The sequence below is a fragment of the Hyaena hyaena genome, unplaced genomic scaffold, assembly GCF_003009895.1.
Source record: "Hyaena hyaena isolate Hyena2069 unplaced genomic scaffold, ASM300989v1 scaffold_85, whole genome shotgun sequence".
NCBI classification, from domain to species: Eukaryota; Metazoa; Chordata; class Mammalia; order Carnivora; family Hyaenidae; genus Hyaena; species Hyaena hyaena.
In genome coordinates, this window is record NW_024080717.1 from 1,305,874 (window position 1) to 1,322,955 (window position 17,082).

The 17,082-nt window shown below is 39.7% G+C and overlaps 1 pseudogene; it reads left to right on the forward strand.

The window, feature by feature from the left end:
* The first annotated feature begins 1,666 nt into the window (after positions 1–1,666).
* Positions 1,667–1,766, forward strand: LOC120233149 (annotated as a pseudogene).
* Positions 1,767–17,082: the final 15,316 nt, after the last annotated feature.

The window sequence follows — 17,082 nt, forward strand, 5'->3', positions numbered from 1 at the left end:
AGAGTGTGTCCCAACACAAGTCACTGGGGTGCAGGACAAAAATATCAGCACTTTTATTTAAATGCATCTTTTTGGGTCTAAAATGACAGGAAAGAAAGTAAGCTTTGCTAACAGGTCACATAATGATTGTCAGTGGCACTCTCTCTTGGTCGGGATGTCTAAAGGCCCTGAACCCAGTACGTTGCTGGAACTCACCTGAGGGAAAAGAGTTATCAAGGGGTCTGTCAGGCACCCTGAATACTTCTGTTCTGTTGCAGTTGACGTGGACCTTGCTAAGTGAATTTACAGATTATAGTTCTCTACTTGTCAAGGATTGACACTAATGCAAATAATGCAAGCATAAGAGAAAAGTAAGAAAATAGAGTTTGGGGCACCTGGGTGGCTCAGTTGGTAAAGCATCCAACTTCAGCACGGGTTGTGATTTCACAGTTCAGGAGGTCGAGCCCCACACCAGGCTCTCTACTCTCAGTGCAGAGCCAGCTTCCAATCCTCTGACCCCCTCTCTCTTTGCCCCTCCTCCACTTTCTCTCTCTCTCTCTCTCTCAAAAATAAACATTAAAAACAAAAGAAAATATAGTTTACTTTTCTCCATCACCTAGTATAAGCTCTTTAACAAAGACAAGTCCTGAGTAAAAACAATAATGATCTAATTCAATATTTCCAAAAGTGTCTGATTGCCACATATCACATCATGATTGGGTATTTAGATATGTATATATGGATGTGTAAGTATTTACAAATATAGGGTTTCTCAAAACAATACTTACTAATAATATGCTCTAACATTTTCCCTTCTATTTTATTAAAACTGGTATTAGTTACTATTACTATTATAATCCACAAAGTAGGTTGTGATATACAGTATTGGAAAAATCCTGATTTAATCAGATCTGATTAATCAGCCACATGACATCAAAATTAAGAAGATTCCCTACATACGGATTAATTAACATCCATTACTGTTGACCATCAATCTCATCACAAAAGTATATTTCCACCTGAGGAATTGGCTAATGGTAGCATGATGTCATCAAAACTTGTGAAATATTTTAAGATTAAATATCCAGATTATGAAAACAAACCACTACCAAATTTGTTCAGTAAAAATAAAAACCATGAGGAAGCAGCCTAAGTGTCTATCAATAGATGAATGGATAAAGATGTGGTGTGTGTGTGTGTGTGTGTGTGTGTGCGCGCGTATGTGTGTGTAGGAATATTACTCAGCTATAATAAAGGAATGAAATCTTGCTGTTTACAATGACACAAGACATGAATAGAAGTAGAGAGTATTGTGCTAAGCAAAATAAGTCAGAGAAAGACAAATACCATATGATTTTACTCATATGTGGAATTTAAGAAACAAAACAAAGCGAGCAAAGGAAAAAGAGAAAGAGGGAGAGAGGGAGGGAGAGACAAACCAAGAAATAGACTCTTAACTACAGAAAACACACTGATGGTCACCACGGGGGAGGAAGGTGGGGGAGGTAAGGGGGAACTAGGCGATGGGGATTAAGACGTGCACTTGTGATAAACACCGGGTGATGCATGGAATTGTTGAATCACTATATTGTACACCTGGAACCAATATAACACTGTATGTTAAGTATATTGGAATTAAAAAGTTTTTTAAACCATGAGACATTCAGTCCATTACTTTACAAAACTTTGCTAAACTTGATGCATGTTTAAAAATCTCACTTAACACAGAGATTAGCATGGCCCCTGTGCAAGGATGGCATGCAAATCCGTGAACGTTCCATATTTTAAAAAATTAAAAATAAATGAAATCTCATTTAAGATCTCTTAATATATTAATTCAGTATTAGTCATCCTCCCTTATCAGAGAGGGATGCATTCCAAGACCCCCAGGGGGTGCAGTAACCGCTGGGTAGTATCAAACCCTATAGATGCTATAGGGTTTTTGTCCCGTGCGTCCATACCTTTTTTGATAGTGTTTACTTCACAAATGAGGCACAGTAAGAGATGAACAGCAGTAAGTAATAATAGAACAATTTTAACAATGTACTGTAACAAGAATTACGTGAATGTGGTCTCTCTCAAAAGGTCTTATTGTGCTCTAGTCACCCTTCTTGTGATGGTGACAGGACACCGCGCCTGCACGAGGAAACGCGGTGAGGTGAGTGGCGCAGAAGCTGTGATGGAGTGCTGGGATACTACTGACCTTCCAACGATACGTCAGAAGAAGGCTCATCTACTTCCAGCCCGCAGTTGACCACGGGTAACTGAAACCACCGAAAGCGACAGCTTGGGCGTGAAGGGACCACTGTATGTAACCTATGAACATATAGAGACATACACAGACATGTGCGTATATGGACGGGCTGAGAGGTTTTTGCTGAGGTGATGTGTGAGCAAATACATCTGGAGGCCACCACTACAGGCCACAGGATTTGTCTATCCCGGACCTTCTGGGATGCAAGAACTGAGAACTGTGCTTTTCACCCTGTTTCTCCTACATTCAATGTTTGCAGTCCTTTATTACTTGAACTACTTGCCTGGAAACTGAGCCCACCTGGTGAAGTCCTTCTCCCAAAAGCAAGTAGTTGATGGATCTAAGATCTCATATGACCAGGCCACATAGGAGTTGTTCCCACGCCAAAGCCTTGTATGAATCTGTGCATTCTGATCCAGCTTCCTCTACAATCTGGATATTCCTTCAGAAGAATCAAATGTGTGAAAGAAGCTGGTGTTTTCCAATCATCACTCAGCATCCCAGTTATACAATCTGTCCTGGTTAAGAGAATTCTCTAGAGAGAGATAACAAACCTGGACTCATCATACCAGGTACGTGAAGCTCAGCCAATGTCTTAACCTCTCTATGCCTCAGTTTCCATATTCATAAAATGCTGAAAATACTTAATTAATCTCATTATAAGGATTAATTGGAAAACTTATGGAGCTCACCTTAGTACAATGTTCAGCATAGAATGAGTACTCCCTGGGCTGTGACTGTCATCATTACTGCAGTCACAGTTGTCTTTCCTGTGCAGATCTAGTTCTGTGTAGCACATCTTCATATACCCTATACAACTACAAAGCACAGAGAGGTGCTCTCTAATCAAATCACTGATGAATGGATAAAGAAGATGTGGTATATACATATATATCCATCCCCACACACACAATGGAATACTACTCAGTGATCAAAAAGAATGAAATCTTGCCATTTGCAACACCATGGATGGAACTAGCGTATTATGCTAACCTAAATAAGTCAGTCACAGAAAGACAGACATCATATGATTTCACTCGTATGTGGAATTTAAGAAACACAGCAAATGAACATGGGGGAAGGGAAGGAAAACTAAGATAAAAACAGAGGAGGAGGCAATCTATAAGAGACTTTTAAATACAGAGAACAAACTGAGGGTTGCTGGAGGGAAGGTGGGTGGGGGGATGGGCTAGATGGGTGAAGGGCATTAAGGAGGGCACTCGTTGGGATGACCACTGGGTGTTGTATGTCAGTGATGAATCACTAAATTCTTCTCCCGAAACCAACACTACACTATATGTTAACTTGAATTTAAATAATTAAAAATAAATAAATGAATAAATAAAAATAATCAGGTCGCACATTTCCACATTCATGAATAAGAAAACAATACCATTCTGATTATTTTTGCAAGAAAACCAAAAGATTCTTTGACTCAGATCTGCACTGCTATCTTGGCATCTTTTTTTTTCACGGCCACTAGATCAGTTTTCAGAATGATTATACTCACCTGTATTTTTCAAAAATGAAGATGACATAGAAGGGCAGGGTTTGGAATCTTGCATTTTATTTTCCATTCTCCGGCTAAAGGTGGGTCACCAAGCCATTTACTTTTTTTTCTTGGTCTCCATTCCATCCACCTATAAGATAAATGATATCTGGTTTTGATTATCTTCTTCATACAAAATGTGTTATATGTTTTTAAAGAAGAGTGTAATCCACTCTGTTTTACTCATTGCAAGAAATCATCTCCTGAAAATGTCACAAACAGATGTTCTTCTGACTTTTCTATCTCTACCTCTCTCAATTTAAGTAATGATTAACTTTATAGAACTACTCATAACAACGAATAATAAAGTTTCTTCCACATTTTTCTGCACAGGAACAAACATTTACTAGGGAAAAATCCATTTTACTACCCAGGGAAACACATTTTACTATAAACAGAACTTAAGAATGCCAACAAAATCAGAGTGAGAAGGTCAGTGGAAAAAGTCCATTAAACTCTTCAATTTTGGAATGCATCTTTGTTCTTAGGGGATTAACAGATGAATGGAAGTCTCCATGGATAAATAAGACACGGATTCTCTAGAATGTTCCCAGAGTAACAAAAGAATGACAGGATGGTTTTGCGTATAAAGAGAATAGGCATGGCTGCTTTTGCATTTGTTAAATAACCCCACTGTCACGCAGGAGGAAACACATGCTGTCCACAAAGGAACCAGAAGCTCCCAGTTCTTCAGTTGCACGCACAAATCAAAACCATTGGCCATTTCCCCCCTTCCCTTCTACTTATCCTGTTCACAGTCTTGGCTTATTCTTACGGGGCCTAGCGTCCCCTACATGGCTTCTTCTGCCCTCGGCCTTCCGCAGTGTCTGACCACCCATTTAGTGCTGCCACTGCAATGCCCTTCGAGGGCCTTGAGTCCTCGCCCAGGCTCCTCTCTTCTTCCTCCCTCTTTCCTTCATTCTTGTTAACTTTCTGAGCAGTCTTTGCTTATTTATGGCACATATTCCCAGTAGAAGTTATTTTCACAGCCTCATGTGAGGTGTGCGACTTCCCAGGGCCGCAGTATGTGTGGGAACCCAGTTTTCCCTCCCTACCTCTGCTTGGCAGCCTACTGTCCCCTCCTGTTAGCACCTGCAGCAAAGTCACAGCCTGAAGTTGTGATGGCACCAGGATATCCAAGGCAACCAACGGCAAGGTCCTTAACGTAGAATTATGTCAATGCAAGACCAAGTATAACCCAAAGCTGAGTAGCAGGTGAACAGGGCGCATGCTTTAACACATGTCTTTATTAATAACTAAATGGAGTCAAGTAATTTTTGGCTGTCACAAGAGTTCTTTCACGAATTATACGAAGAAAGAGCATGTAAATTATGAAACTGTATAGCCATGCCATAAGTCCTAGTAAAATGTATTAAAAGGATACTGAGGGGAAAAAAGAAGGGAGAAAATAATTTCTAATCTGTCTTTGTCAAACATGTAACACATCAGGTTTTTTCTAAATCAGAAGCACTGAACTAGAGGCAAGAATTAGTGTTATCATATAACAATAGACAGTTTACGACTAAACTATGAAATAATCTGTGTCACCATTTCTGTAAGCCAGAATATTTTTTAAATGTTTATTTATTCATTGAGAGAGAGAGAGAAAGCATGAGTGGAGGAAGAGCAGAGAGAGAGAGGGAGAGAGAGAATCCCAAGCAGGCTCCGCACTGTCAGCACAGAACCTGATGCAGGGCTCCATCACACAAACCACAAGATCATGACCTGAGCTGAAACCAAGAGTTGGTTGCTCAACTAACCGAACCACCCTGGTGCCCCAATAAGTCAAAAATATTAAGTGACTCCCCACTGCCAACACCCAGGGTTAACGAGGGGGTTGCTAACAGACCTCTATAATCGCCACCAATCCCATCAAAGGGTATTCAAATACCTACGTGATCTAACTAAAAGCAGTGTGCTTGCAATACAAACACATCTTCGAGACAATTTCCCAAGTCCTACACCTCCCACCAGGTTGCTACCCTTAAACACCTTGATTTAGTTCTGGCCCTTTATCTAAGAAGCAAGGATCAAGACAAGATTAAATATAGGAGCATCTTATTAATAGAAATGCCTACACAATGGGAAATGACAGATGGGGTCAGGCAAGGTTAAGAGAGCTGGCAGACCTACCTTTACTCGGTGGAAGCATCCTAGACTCCCTTAATGTCTACGGAAGCTTCAGCAAAGCTGTCTGGGAGTTCTTGAGCCAAGGTCAACCAACAAAAGGGTCTGTCTCCTGAAATAGCATGCTTCAGTGTCCCCCCTCAGTCACTGCTGGGGAGCAGCCCATGCAAGGCAAGGGGTACAGTGGATTCCAGAGGGCGGAGGCCGCGGCCCTGGGACAGCTGCTCCCCTGTGCAGGAAGACTATGAGCTGCATTCTCAGGGCCAATACACCACTGTTATGTAGAAATTAAAAGGTTTACACCTGTGCAAGAAATCTTGAGCTTGGTACCCAAATTTTCTCTGGTCTCCACCTAACTCATGTGTAACCTTAGTTTTGGACATTTCCTTTCTTGGCACTTTTGCATTAGTCTAAGTAACCCGTTGGTCCTCATATGAGCCCCATCGATGACCAAAATGCTTCTCCTCATACTATTTCCTCCCTGCAATACTTTTTCCTCCTCACACCCTTTTTAAGATCCTACCTCCTCTGTAAGGTCATTCTGAAATGCCAACCCAACACTAAGACCATCTTCAAAACTCCTGCTTCCACCCCATCTACTTAACTGCCACTCTAGTAGAAATGCTCTTTCCTGCCTTAGAACAACCATGGAACTTCACGTACTCTTCGAGTATTAAGCACTTTCTACTTGCTTTAGTTCTTACAAGTTTTATCTCCATAGCAAACCCCAAGGAGGAATGTCCACAGTTCAAGTGTGTTCCTGTACTACTGTGCAAACAGTAAATAGCAAAAAGCAAATGAATTAATGAAAGACAAATTCTGGCCTGGTGCATATCTGTTGATCCAGGCCTAAAAATAAGGCTAAAAGACTTTTTTGTATTTCTTATTTTCATGTTTATATTGATTATTCATTTATCCATTTTTAATTTTATTTAAATCCAAGTATTGGTTTCAGGAGTAGAATTTAGTGATTCATCGCTTACATACAACACCTAGTGTTCATCACAACAAGTGCCCTCCTTAGTATCCATCACCCATTCAGCCCATCCCTTGTGCAGGCCTTTAAAAAAATTTTTTTTTTTTAAAGATTTCTTTTTTTTTTTTTTTTTTTATTTCTAGAGAGAGAGAGTGAGCAGGGGAGGGTCAGAGAGAGAGGGAGTCACAGACTGAAACAGGCTCCAGGCTCTGAGCTGGCAGTCAGCACAGAGCCCGACGCGGGGCTCGAACCCACGAACCATGAGATCATGACCTAAGCGAAAGTCGGACGCTTAACCGACTAAGACACCCAGGTGCCCCTAAAAAAAAATTTTTATAGGATAAACAGGAACTATCAAACTCAAAGTCATAGTGCTTCTAAAACTCAAGGCAAAAAACGCCCAGCTACCTGGGAAAGGAATCATCACTGCTGCAGTCATCGAGAATCCACACAGTATAATTAGCTGACATAGGAAACAGACCCAATACATGAATATTTTGTGAGAGATTTAAATATGAAATCTTATTAAATCAAATAAGGAGGCCATTAAACTGAGGAGGCTCTAATGCTGTGAAGGCCTAGAAAAGCAAACCAAAATCTAAGATTCTAAATGTCCCCAAGTTATAAAATCAAAATGCTAAAGATAACCAATCACAAACAGCCAACTAGGCTTAGAGAGCCGATCGCTAATTTCCCTACTTGGCTTCCATGTTTTCCTTATTAAAAAAATCTCTCCTGCAGATCCTGTGAGAAGAGTGCTTCCAACCACTTCCAGTTTGGTGCAGCCCGATTCAAATTGATTTTTGCTCAAATAAACTCTAAAATTTTTAATATACCTCAGTTTCTCTTTTCACAGTTTCAGAGCAACGAGAAACCAAACATGGAAACCAAACATGAGCCCCGTAAGCCTGCTGCTTTCCTGCTGCCCATGGAAACGGCAAGTAAGTCCTACTCGGATCCCGGATCCTAGTTCCACAGCTTTGGCGTTATGAGCTTTCACACTTCATTTGAACATTTCTACTTCCGGACTGGGTCCAAAACTGCTGGAAATGGACTGGGTCTGACTTAAAAACTGGACTGGGTCCAGGGTCAGACTAGGTTTGACTTAAACTGAACTGGGGCCCACGGGAGGCCTCAAGTGACTAAAATTTTCTTTTAAGACTGAACAAGCAGGTTAACCTTACTAAAGATAATCTTCAATTATATTGGCTTCCATGGGAAACTTTTAAGTGTTTTAGATAATCCCATTGATTTACAAGGTGCCTTGAGAACAAGGGGTCTCAGGCAGACACTCACTATAAAGGGTCGAGGGCAAATTATTCTTCTTCCTCTATAATTTCTGAAGGCCAGGATAAGGCCGGCTGGGACATTCCACTCACAATGGAGCATGACGAAGGCATTCTAGGAAAACTGGCAGAAGCCAGCAAAGGGTAAGAATTCTTACCAAAGTCAGCTCTCTCAGATGGCTGTCTGTGGTGCCTCGTGAAGACAAGAAGGTAAATTTCACATTTTCCCTTCCTTTCCAAATTTGGATCAGCAGAAAAAAAACATTGGTTATCCATCCTTTCTCAAACAAGGGCACCTATTGCCTTCTTGTTTGTCTCATTTTGTGCCCTGAGAACTTGGCTTGGCAACTGTCAGATTGGGGCCCCCCAAAAGATGGCTGAACAGAAATGCGTGCTTCACCCTACTAGTGGCTAGATAAGGCTGGACAGAAACGCGGACTGCATTCCACTTGCAGCTAGGGTCCTGCCAAATGTTACAATTCCGCAGCAACTGCAGCTCTCAGGGGAACTTTCCAGGTCTTTCTTTCTATTGGCTAGTTTTCACAGTAGCTCTGGACATTGGGAAAGTAGTATCTTTTGCACCCCTCTCAGCTCCATGGGGTTGTTCAGTAGTGCCAGAAATATTTACTGTTTGTCCCAGCTGAAACCTGAAAAGATACTCAAATGGATCTTTTAAAGCAGCTCTGCAGTCATAAATTGGCCAAATTGGAAGCTGATATTCAGAGCCTGATAAGAACTTTTTTAGTCCTTCTCCCCTAAGCTAAAATGAAACTATGTACCCAGGGGGAAAGAAACGCATTGGAAAGGCACTGTGGGAGGATTTATTAAAATGTTGTGAAGAAACCCAGCTCTAAATCTAGAACACACAAATCGTTTTATTTGTTGCAGATCTTCTCCCTGACACAAAGAAGCAAATGGAGGATCCGGTAGCTGGAGGCCTGGATCAGTGGCTACATATTCAGATTGCAACCTTATTTTTTGAAGAATTAGAAACTGTATTTGTGTTACAGTCTCAGTCTTTACAAGAACAGAAATGCAGCTCTGGAAAAAACACAAAGACCATCTATCCTTTCTACCAATCCCAAGCCCTCCCCTATCCATCTCAAAAGCTTGCAGATATTGTAAAAGATTTGGATTCAGAAAGCAAAGGTCCTTCTTGTAGAAACTTACATCCTTTCTCAGTACCTTTGAGGTATAGATGTTCTATCTGGTTTTCTCTAGGAACTCAGAGCCATCTTTGTTTTTAATGTTTGTTTGTTTATTTATTTATTTATTTATTTATTGAGAGAGAGAGAGAGAGAGAGAGAGAATGACTGGGGGAAGGGCAGAGAGGGAAACACAGAAGCTGAAGCAGGATCCAGGCTCCAAGCTGTCAGCACAGAGCCTGACATGGGGCACTAGACCTTGAACTGCAAGATCATGACCTGAGCTGAAGTAGGATGCTCAACCAACTGAGCCACCCAGGTGCCCCAGAACTCGGAGCCATCTTAAAATGCAAACTTCTGGGAGGTAATTGTAATCAAAGGGGAAAGAAAAAAAAAAAGAAGCTATTTGATGTCTATCAAGTGATGAATGGATAAAGAAGATGTGGTATACAGGCACCTGAGTGGCTCAGTCAGTTAAGTGTCTGACTTCAGCCTAGGTCATGATCTCATGGTTCATGAGCTCAAGCCCTGCGTCTGGCTCTTTGCTGGCTGCTAGGAGCCTGGAGCCTGCTTGGATTCTGTGTCTCCCTCTCTCTTTCTGTCCCTCCCCCCACTCGTGCTCTGTCTGTCTCTCTCTCAAAAGTAAATGCACATTAAAAAAAAAAAAGATGTGGTATATAGCAGTGAGCCTTGCTGGCTCACTTGTTAAGCATCCAATTCTTGATACTGGCTTGGGTCATGATCTTGCAGTTGTGAGATGGAGCTCCCTGTCGGGCTCTGCCCTGAAGGTGGAGCCTGCTTGGGCTTCTCTCTTTCTTTCCCTCTGCCCCTCTCCCCAGTTCATGTGCTCTCTTTCTCAAAATAAACAAATATTAAAAAGAGAAGATGTGGTGTGTGTGTGTGTGTGTGTGTGTGTGTGCGCACACACACACACACTGGAATATCACTCAGCCATCAAAAAGAATGAAATATTGTCATTTGTAACAACATGGATGGAGCTAGAGTGTATTATGTTAAGTGGAATAAGTCAGAAAAAGACAAATACCATAAGATTTCACTCATAAGGGAAATTTAAGAAACAGAACAGATGAACATGGGGGGTGGGAGAGAGACAGGAACAACCCATAAGAGACTCTTAGAGATAGAGAACAGGGGCACCTGGGTGGCTCAGTCAGTTAAGCATACCACTTCAGCTCAGGTCATGATTTCACAGTTTGTGGGTTCAAGCCCCATGTTGGACTCTGTGCTGACAGCTCAGAGCCTGGAGCCTGCTTCAGATTCTCTGTCTCCCTCTCTCTCTGCCCCTCCCCCACTCAGACTTTGTCTCTCAAAAATAAACAACAATAATAATAAAGATAGAGAACAAACTGAAGATTGATGGAGGGGTGGTGGGTGGGGAGATGGACTAGATGGGTGATGTGTATTAAGGAGGGCACTGGTTATGGTGAGCACTGGGTGTTATATGGAAGTGATGAATCACTAAATTCTAATCCTGAAGCCAATATTGCACTGTATGTTAACTAACTAGAATTTAAATAAAAATTTGAAAAGAGGGGCGCCTGGGTGGCTTAGTCGGTTAAGCGTCCGACTTTCGCTTAGGTCATGATCTCACGGTTCGTGGGTTCGAGCCCCGCGTCGGGCTCTGTGCTGACTGCCAGCTCAGAGCCTGGGGCCTATTTCAGAGTCTGTGTCTCCCTCTCTCTGACCCTCCCCTGCTCACGCTGTCTCTCTCTCTCTCCTAGAAATAAATAAAAATATTTAAAAAAATTTTTGAAAAGAAAGAAGCTATTTGAAAATTAGGTAAATGAAAAATCTTAAAAGTCTTTTTCATAAATATTAGTAAAAGCTTTAGCCACCTGAGCAGGCAAACTTAACTTATTCTATTCACTAGAAACACAATTTGTATACAACTTTCATAAAGTTCTGCATTATCATACCTGTCTAATTGCTAAAATCTTATATTTTTATAGCACCCCTTTTCATCTTTTATTATTTTTACTTTTTAAAAATTTTCTGTATTTTTTAAAGATTTTTTTAAGTAATCTCTAGACCCAATGTGGGACTTGAACTTATAACCCCCGAGTTCACGAGTCACACACATAGGGTATTTGTCTTTCTCTTATATTTCACTTAGCATAATACCCTCTAGGTCCATCCATATTATCACAAATGGCAGTATTTTATTCTTTTTTTTGTGGCTGAGTAATATTCCATTGTTTATATATACCGTATCTTCTTTCTTTATTTTTTAAAGATTTTTAAAAGTAATCTCTACACCCAATGTGGAGCTCAAACTTACAATCCTGAGATCAAGAGTCACATGCTTTACTGACTGAGTCAGCCAGGCACCCCATTCATGTGTTAATGGATACTTGGGATACTTCCATATCTTGGCTATTATAAATAATGCTGCAATAAACACAGAGGTGTATGTATCTCTTCAAATTAGTGTTTTCATTTCCTTTGGGTAAAAACCCATAAGAGGAATTATTGAACCATATGGTAGGTCTTATTTTTAGTTTTTTTTTATCGAAACTCCATACTGTTTTCCAGAGTGGCTGCGCCAATTTGCATTCCCACCAACAGAGGATGAGGGTTCCCCCTTCCTCATATCCTTGCCAGCATTTATTTCTTGTCTTTTTGGTACTAGCCATTCTGACTGGTGTGAGGTGATATCTCACTGTAGTTTTGATTTGCATTTCTCTGATGATTAGTGAGGTTGAGCATCTTTGTATGTGTCTGTTAGTCTCATGGCTAAAAATTTTAAAAATGAAAGCTGTAAGATTTCTGTGTATGTCTGTGTATATGTGTTATAGATGTGTGATCTTTTTCTACCTCCAGATGATATTGCCAAAATTAATTTGTAAAGAGCTCTATTTAATAGGCTTAGAGTCAAAAAGGTATTTACATAAATCAGTATACTCTCAGAAATATAGGAACTAACCCAAATGGTTTTCAAGTACAAAGTGATCTAGGATAATCTTTGGTAAATAGAAGCTAGTTTAAGTGTGTTGGTTTAATTAAAATAAGCATGTCTTTAGAGTTACCAGCATTAAATATAATACTTTTGCTCTACCTAGGTTTACTAAAAGTATTCGAATAAGCTCATATTATTTCTGTTACAGAATATGTCAGCAAGAATGATGGTTAGCTGTTTAATGTCTTATAAAATTTTCATAGGTGATTTAAACATAATTGTTAAGAACAAGTAAATTAAATATACGTAAGGAAGATAAAAGCTTATAGATGTACTTTTCAATAATAGTTATGCCTAATGGTAGATCTACCAAAAAACAGCTTCCAAAATCCAGGGGGTGGGAGGAGACGCAAAATATGTGAAGGAGATTAAAAGGTATAAACTTCCAATTATAAAGTAAGACACAGGGATGAAAAGTATGGCATAGGAGATATAGCCAGTAATATTGTAATCATTTTCTATGGCAACATTGTAACTACACTTGTGGTGAGCACTTCATAATGTTACTAATTGTTGAATCAGTGTGGTACTCTTGAAACTAATATTTTATGCCAATGGTACAATTAAAAATAAAAATAAAAAGATAATGTAAACAAATCTACACAGTATATTAAGAAAACTTAAAAAATAAAATGAAGAACTCAAGTCATTTTTATACTATGAACTGTGGCACAATTTGATACGCATTTTGTGTTTATATTTTCATTTGCCAAAAATCATCTGTTCTATTATTTAAGTGACGGAACAAAATTATTTTTAAGATATGAAACAAAAAAACTTATATGTATAATTATCAGGGTGCCTAGGTGGCTGAGTTGGTTAAGCGTCCGACTTCAGCTCAGGTCATGATCTCACGGTTCGTGGGTTCGAGCCCCATGTCGGGCTCTGTGCTGATAGCTAGTTCAGAGCCTGGAGCCTCTTTCAGATTCTGTGTCTCCCTCTCTCTCTCTGACCCTCCCCTGCTCACGCTGTCTGTCCCTCTCTCTCAGAAATAAAAAAACATTAAAAAAATTTATATATAATTATCAATAATACAGTAAAACCTTGAATTGTGAGTAACTTGTTCTGTGAGTGTTCTGCAAGACAACCAAACATTTCTAATAAATTTTAACTTAATAAATGAGCGATGTATTACAATACGAGTAGTATGTGATGCTGAATGTCACATGATCACAACTGAGCCAGTGGTTCTTGAAATTTGCTTTGATATACAAGTGCTTTGGATCACAAGCATGTTTCTAAAACAAATTATGCTTGCAATGTAAGGTTTTACTGTTATGTATTCTTGGCAATTATATATGTATGTTTGTGTGTATATAAATATGTATATATATGTATTTGTGTATATTTCTTTTTATTAATTTACACCCAACGTAGGGCTCAAACTCATGACCCTGAGACCAAGTCATATGCTCTACCCACTAAGCCAGACAGGCACTCCTGACAGTACATATTTCATAGACTTAATATGAAAATTAAATATAAAGTGCTTGGAACATAAAAAACACTATAGATTTTGTTAATATTACGATGATCAATGATTTATACATTTTGAGGGGTCAAAAAAGATAGTTTTCAAAATCTTTTTAGTAACTCAAAACCTGAAAGTTATACTGAGATTAAGTTAAATGATGGCTATTTATTGACTATCTCAATCATTCCAAATATGATAAAATACTAAAACATTAAATACTGAATAGGGATTAATCCACTTTGGCTTTCTTTTACAGAGAAACTAAATATATTGAGATCTATTAGTAAATATCTTTTGTGCCACAGTGAAAATTTTACTATGAGAAAGAATATACTTTTAGAAATTGTGAAATGATTTTATAAATTTCCCCAATCCACAGAATGCTAGTGTAACAGACAGTCCACATCGCTGATTTCTTAGTTTTCACTAGGAATAAAGGATTCTAAGGGTTAAGAATTCTAATTAACACAATTAGTAATTACAACTACTTGGGAATAGTAAGGGCGCAAGGAAACTACTGGGTCTATCTGTAACCGGAACTGTATCCTGAATTCTCCCAGTTTCCTCAAATGTCTGTCTATACTCTCCGGACTGACATTTCCAATTTTCTCCCACCCTTCTGATTTGGAATCACTAAGCACAAAGACTCACCTTGAACCTCCCTGGAAGAAACCATCCCAGGTCCTTCTCGCTGCCAAGACCACAGCCAAACTTCAGGGACTTGAACCCTGGGTCCACATCTCCCAATTAAAAAGGGCTCCTCCAGACTCTTGGAACTTCATGCCAGCTAGAGATCTAAACTTAAAGTTGACTAGGGAGGGTCCCCTACCCCCCAGAAGCAGATGGCATCTTGAGGTGGACAGCTCCTCGAAGATCATGGATCAAGATCTTCACCTCCAGTGTGGAACCTTTATTCCTTTTGCCTTTCTGCCTTTCTCTGGACTTTCTTGCTAAAGTGGTTTCAGATAATAGAACTGTTTTAGATTACTTACTGGCAGAAAAAAGAGGAGCCTGGGCCATAGCAAATATCTCTTACACTACCTAGATCAACACCTCTGGTATTGCAGCAGACACAATGAATTAACACACCAGCCACTTGGCTAAAACAGGTTGATGTTCCTTCTTTGATTTATTTGATACTAACTGATTTGGCTCATGGGGGCCCTGGTGAGGAGTATACTTCAGTCTCTTGGTATTATCCTTATAGGAAGTCATCATTTTAGTCCTCTGGTATGCTATTTTCTCTTAAAGGTCTTAAATGTGTGTTCACAGCCATCAGCCATACATCAGATGCTTCACTGGGCTCAGAGAACCAGAAACAGGATGACTAATGACATGAACAGCCAAAACATTTCTTTCATGGATCTGATATCATAACCTAGGAGTTTCACAATGAGACGAGAACAACTTAACTCTGATAGTGGTTAACAGCAGTACTAATACTGGGGGTGCCTGGGTGGTTCAGTCAGGTAACTGTCAGATTCTTGATTTTGGCTCAGGTCATGATCTCATGGTTCGTGAGTTCAAGCCCCATGTTAGGCTCCACGCTGGTAACACGGAGCCTGCTTCGGATTCTCTCTCTCGCTGTCTGCCCCTGACCCCCTCTCTCAAGATAAATAAATAAACCAAAGGAAAAAAAAAAGAGTAGCATTAATACCAGGAAGTACCTGGCTCCCTGGTCGGTGGAGCATGCAGCTCTTGATCTCGGACTTATGGATTTGAGCCCTGTGTTGGGCGTAGAGTTTACTTCAAAAAAAATGTAAAAAAAAAAAAAAAGAGTACCACCAATACCAAGACATGTTCAATCTGTCATGTATGAGAGGATGACTGAAAGAGGAAATTGTTAAATTAATGAAACAGGAAGTCATTAGACTGAGGTGGCTGTCATGCTGTGGCTGGCTACGGAAGGAGGCTAAAACCTAGGCCTATAAATGCTTCAAGGTTACACAATCAAAACACTAAGGATAACCAAGTACAAACAGTCAAGGAGGCTTTGAGGTACAGCCATGCATTAATTTCCTTCCTTTGCTACTTTGCTTCCTCCTTTGCTCTACAGACGTACCTCCCCAAGCTCCTGTTGGTGAAGGGCTCCTCACCACTTTCAGTTTGCTGCTGCCCAATTCCAACTGATGTTGGCTGAAAGTCTTAAAATGTTTAATAATGCCTCAGCTTCTCTAAAACCCCTTCAGGTATCTATGTCCTTCTTATCACCATATCACTTATCTTAGCTCTCAGTCTCCATCTTCTACTGGACCTCTGGCTCTTGCTCAGCTTTGTACCAAATCCACAAATGAAACAATTATAAAATCATTAAATGGCCTAAAGTTACTTAAGAGTCTCAAAACAAAGATTTAATTGTTATTGTATTTGTTTAAAAAATTAAATCCTTTAAGAAAGTATTTCCATTGAATTCAAGAGTATCAGACTAAAAAGAAAATCTCCCAATTAATTCTACTCTTATGTAAATAGAGAGCCTTGTAAACTTTTCAATAAAAGAACAATCAGTAGTAAATGAAGATCAATCAATCCCTACCTTCAAGGATAACCAGGAATTTGAGTTTACTAGAAAGCCCTTAAAACTCAGCTCACCATACTTGAAGCAATGAACAAACCATCTATCCCTCACTTGGTTTAGAGAAAATCCAACTGACTTATAAAACTGTTATCTCTTTCGTGCATTCATTTATAATCAGGCTTCAAGAACCTCATAAGATGCTTTCAAGGCAGAAACATTCTTCTCTAAGACAATTCGTCTCTTTCAAAGATCATTAAAGTGTGATTGTCACAGAGCCCTGGGGGAGCTGACACACAGAGGGAAAAGAACACATCACTAATAGCTAGTCAGGTTCCAACTGGCTCTAAGTTGCAGACTCTCTTTCCTGGAAAAATCAAGTATGTCTGAGTAAACGGAACATTGATGATTATCAGGAGACATTCTCTGATACCTAAATGCTGCTTGCAAGGGATGAATCAGGATTACAAATACCACCAAAGGCATGGAGTGGTTCAAGCACACGGTCCAGATACACTCTGGGAGAAGCTGAACGGTAGACCAACATCCCATAGAAAATCCTCAACCAAAAAGTTCTTCTTCAATCTCAAAAAGGTGATCAACCTGAGAAATAGTAACCACACATAGTATGCTTGCATAGAATAAAATAGACAGCCAAGAACTACAGCAATGCATTCTTGGAGGGAAAACAGTAAATTGAGAAACTACTATTTCCAAAATATTTGCCTATTGTTGTAGCTTTCAAGTGCTCCGGCAAATGTGTTCTTAATTTTATATTGTCCTCAAGAGTATCCTTGTTGCAT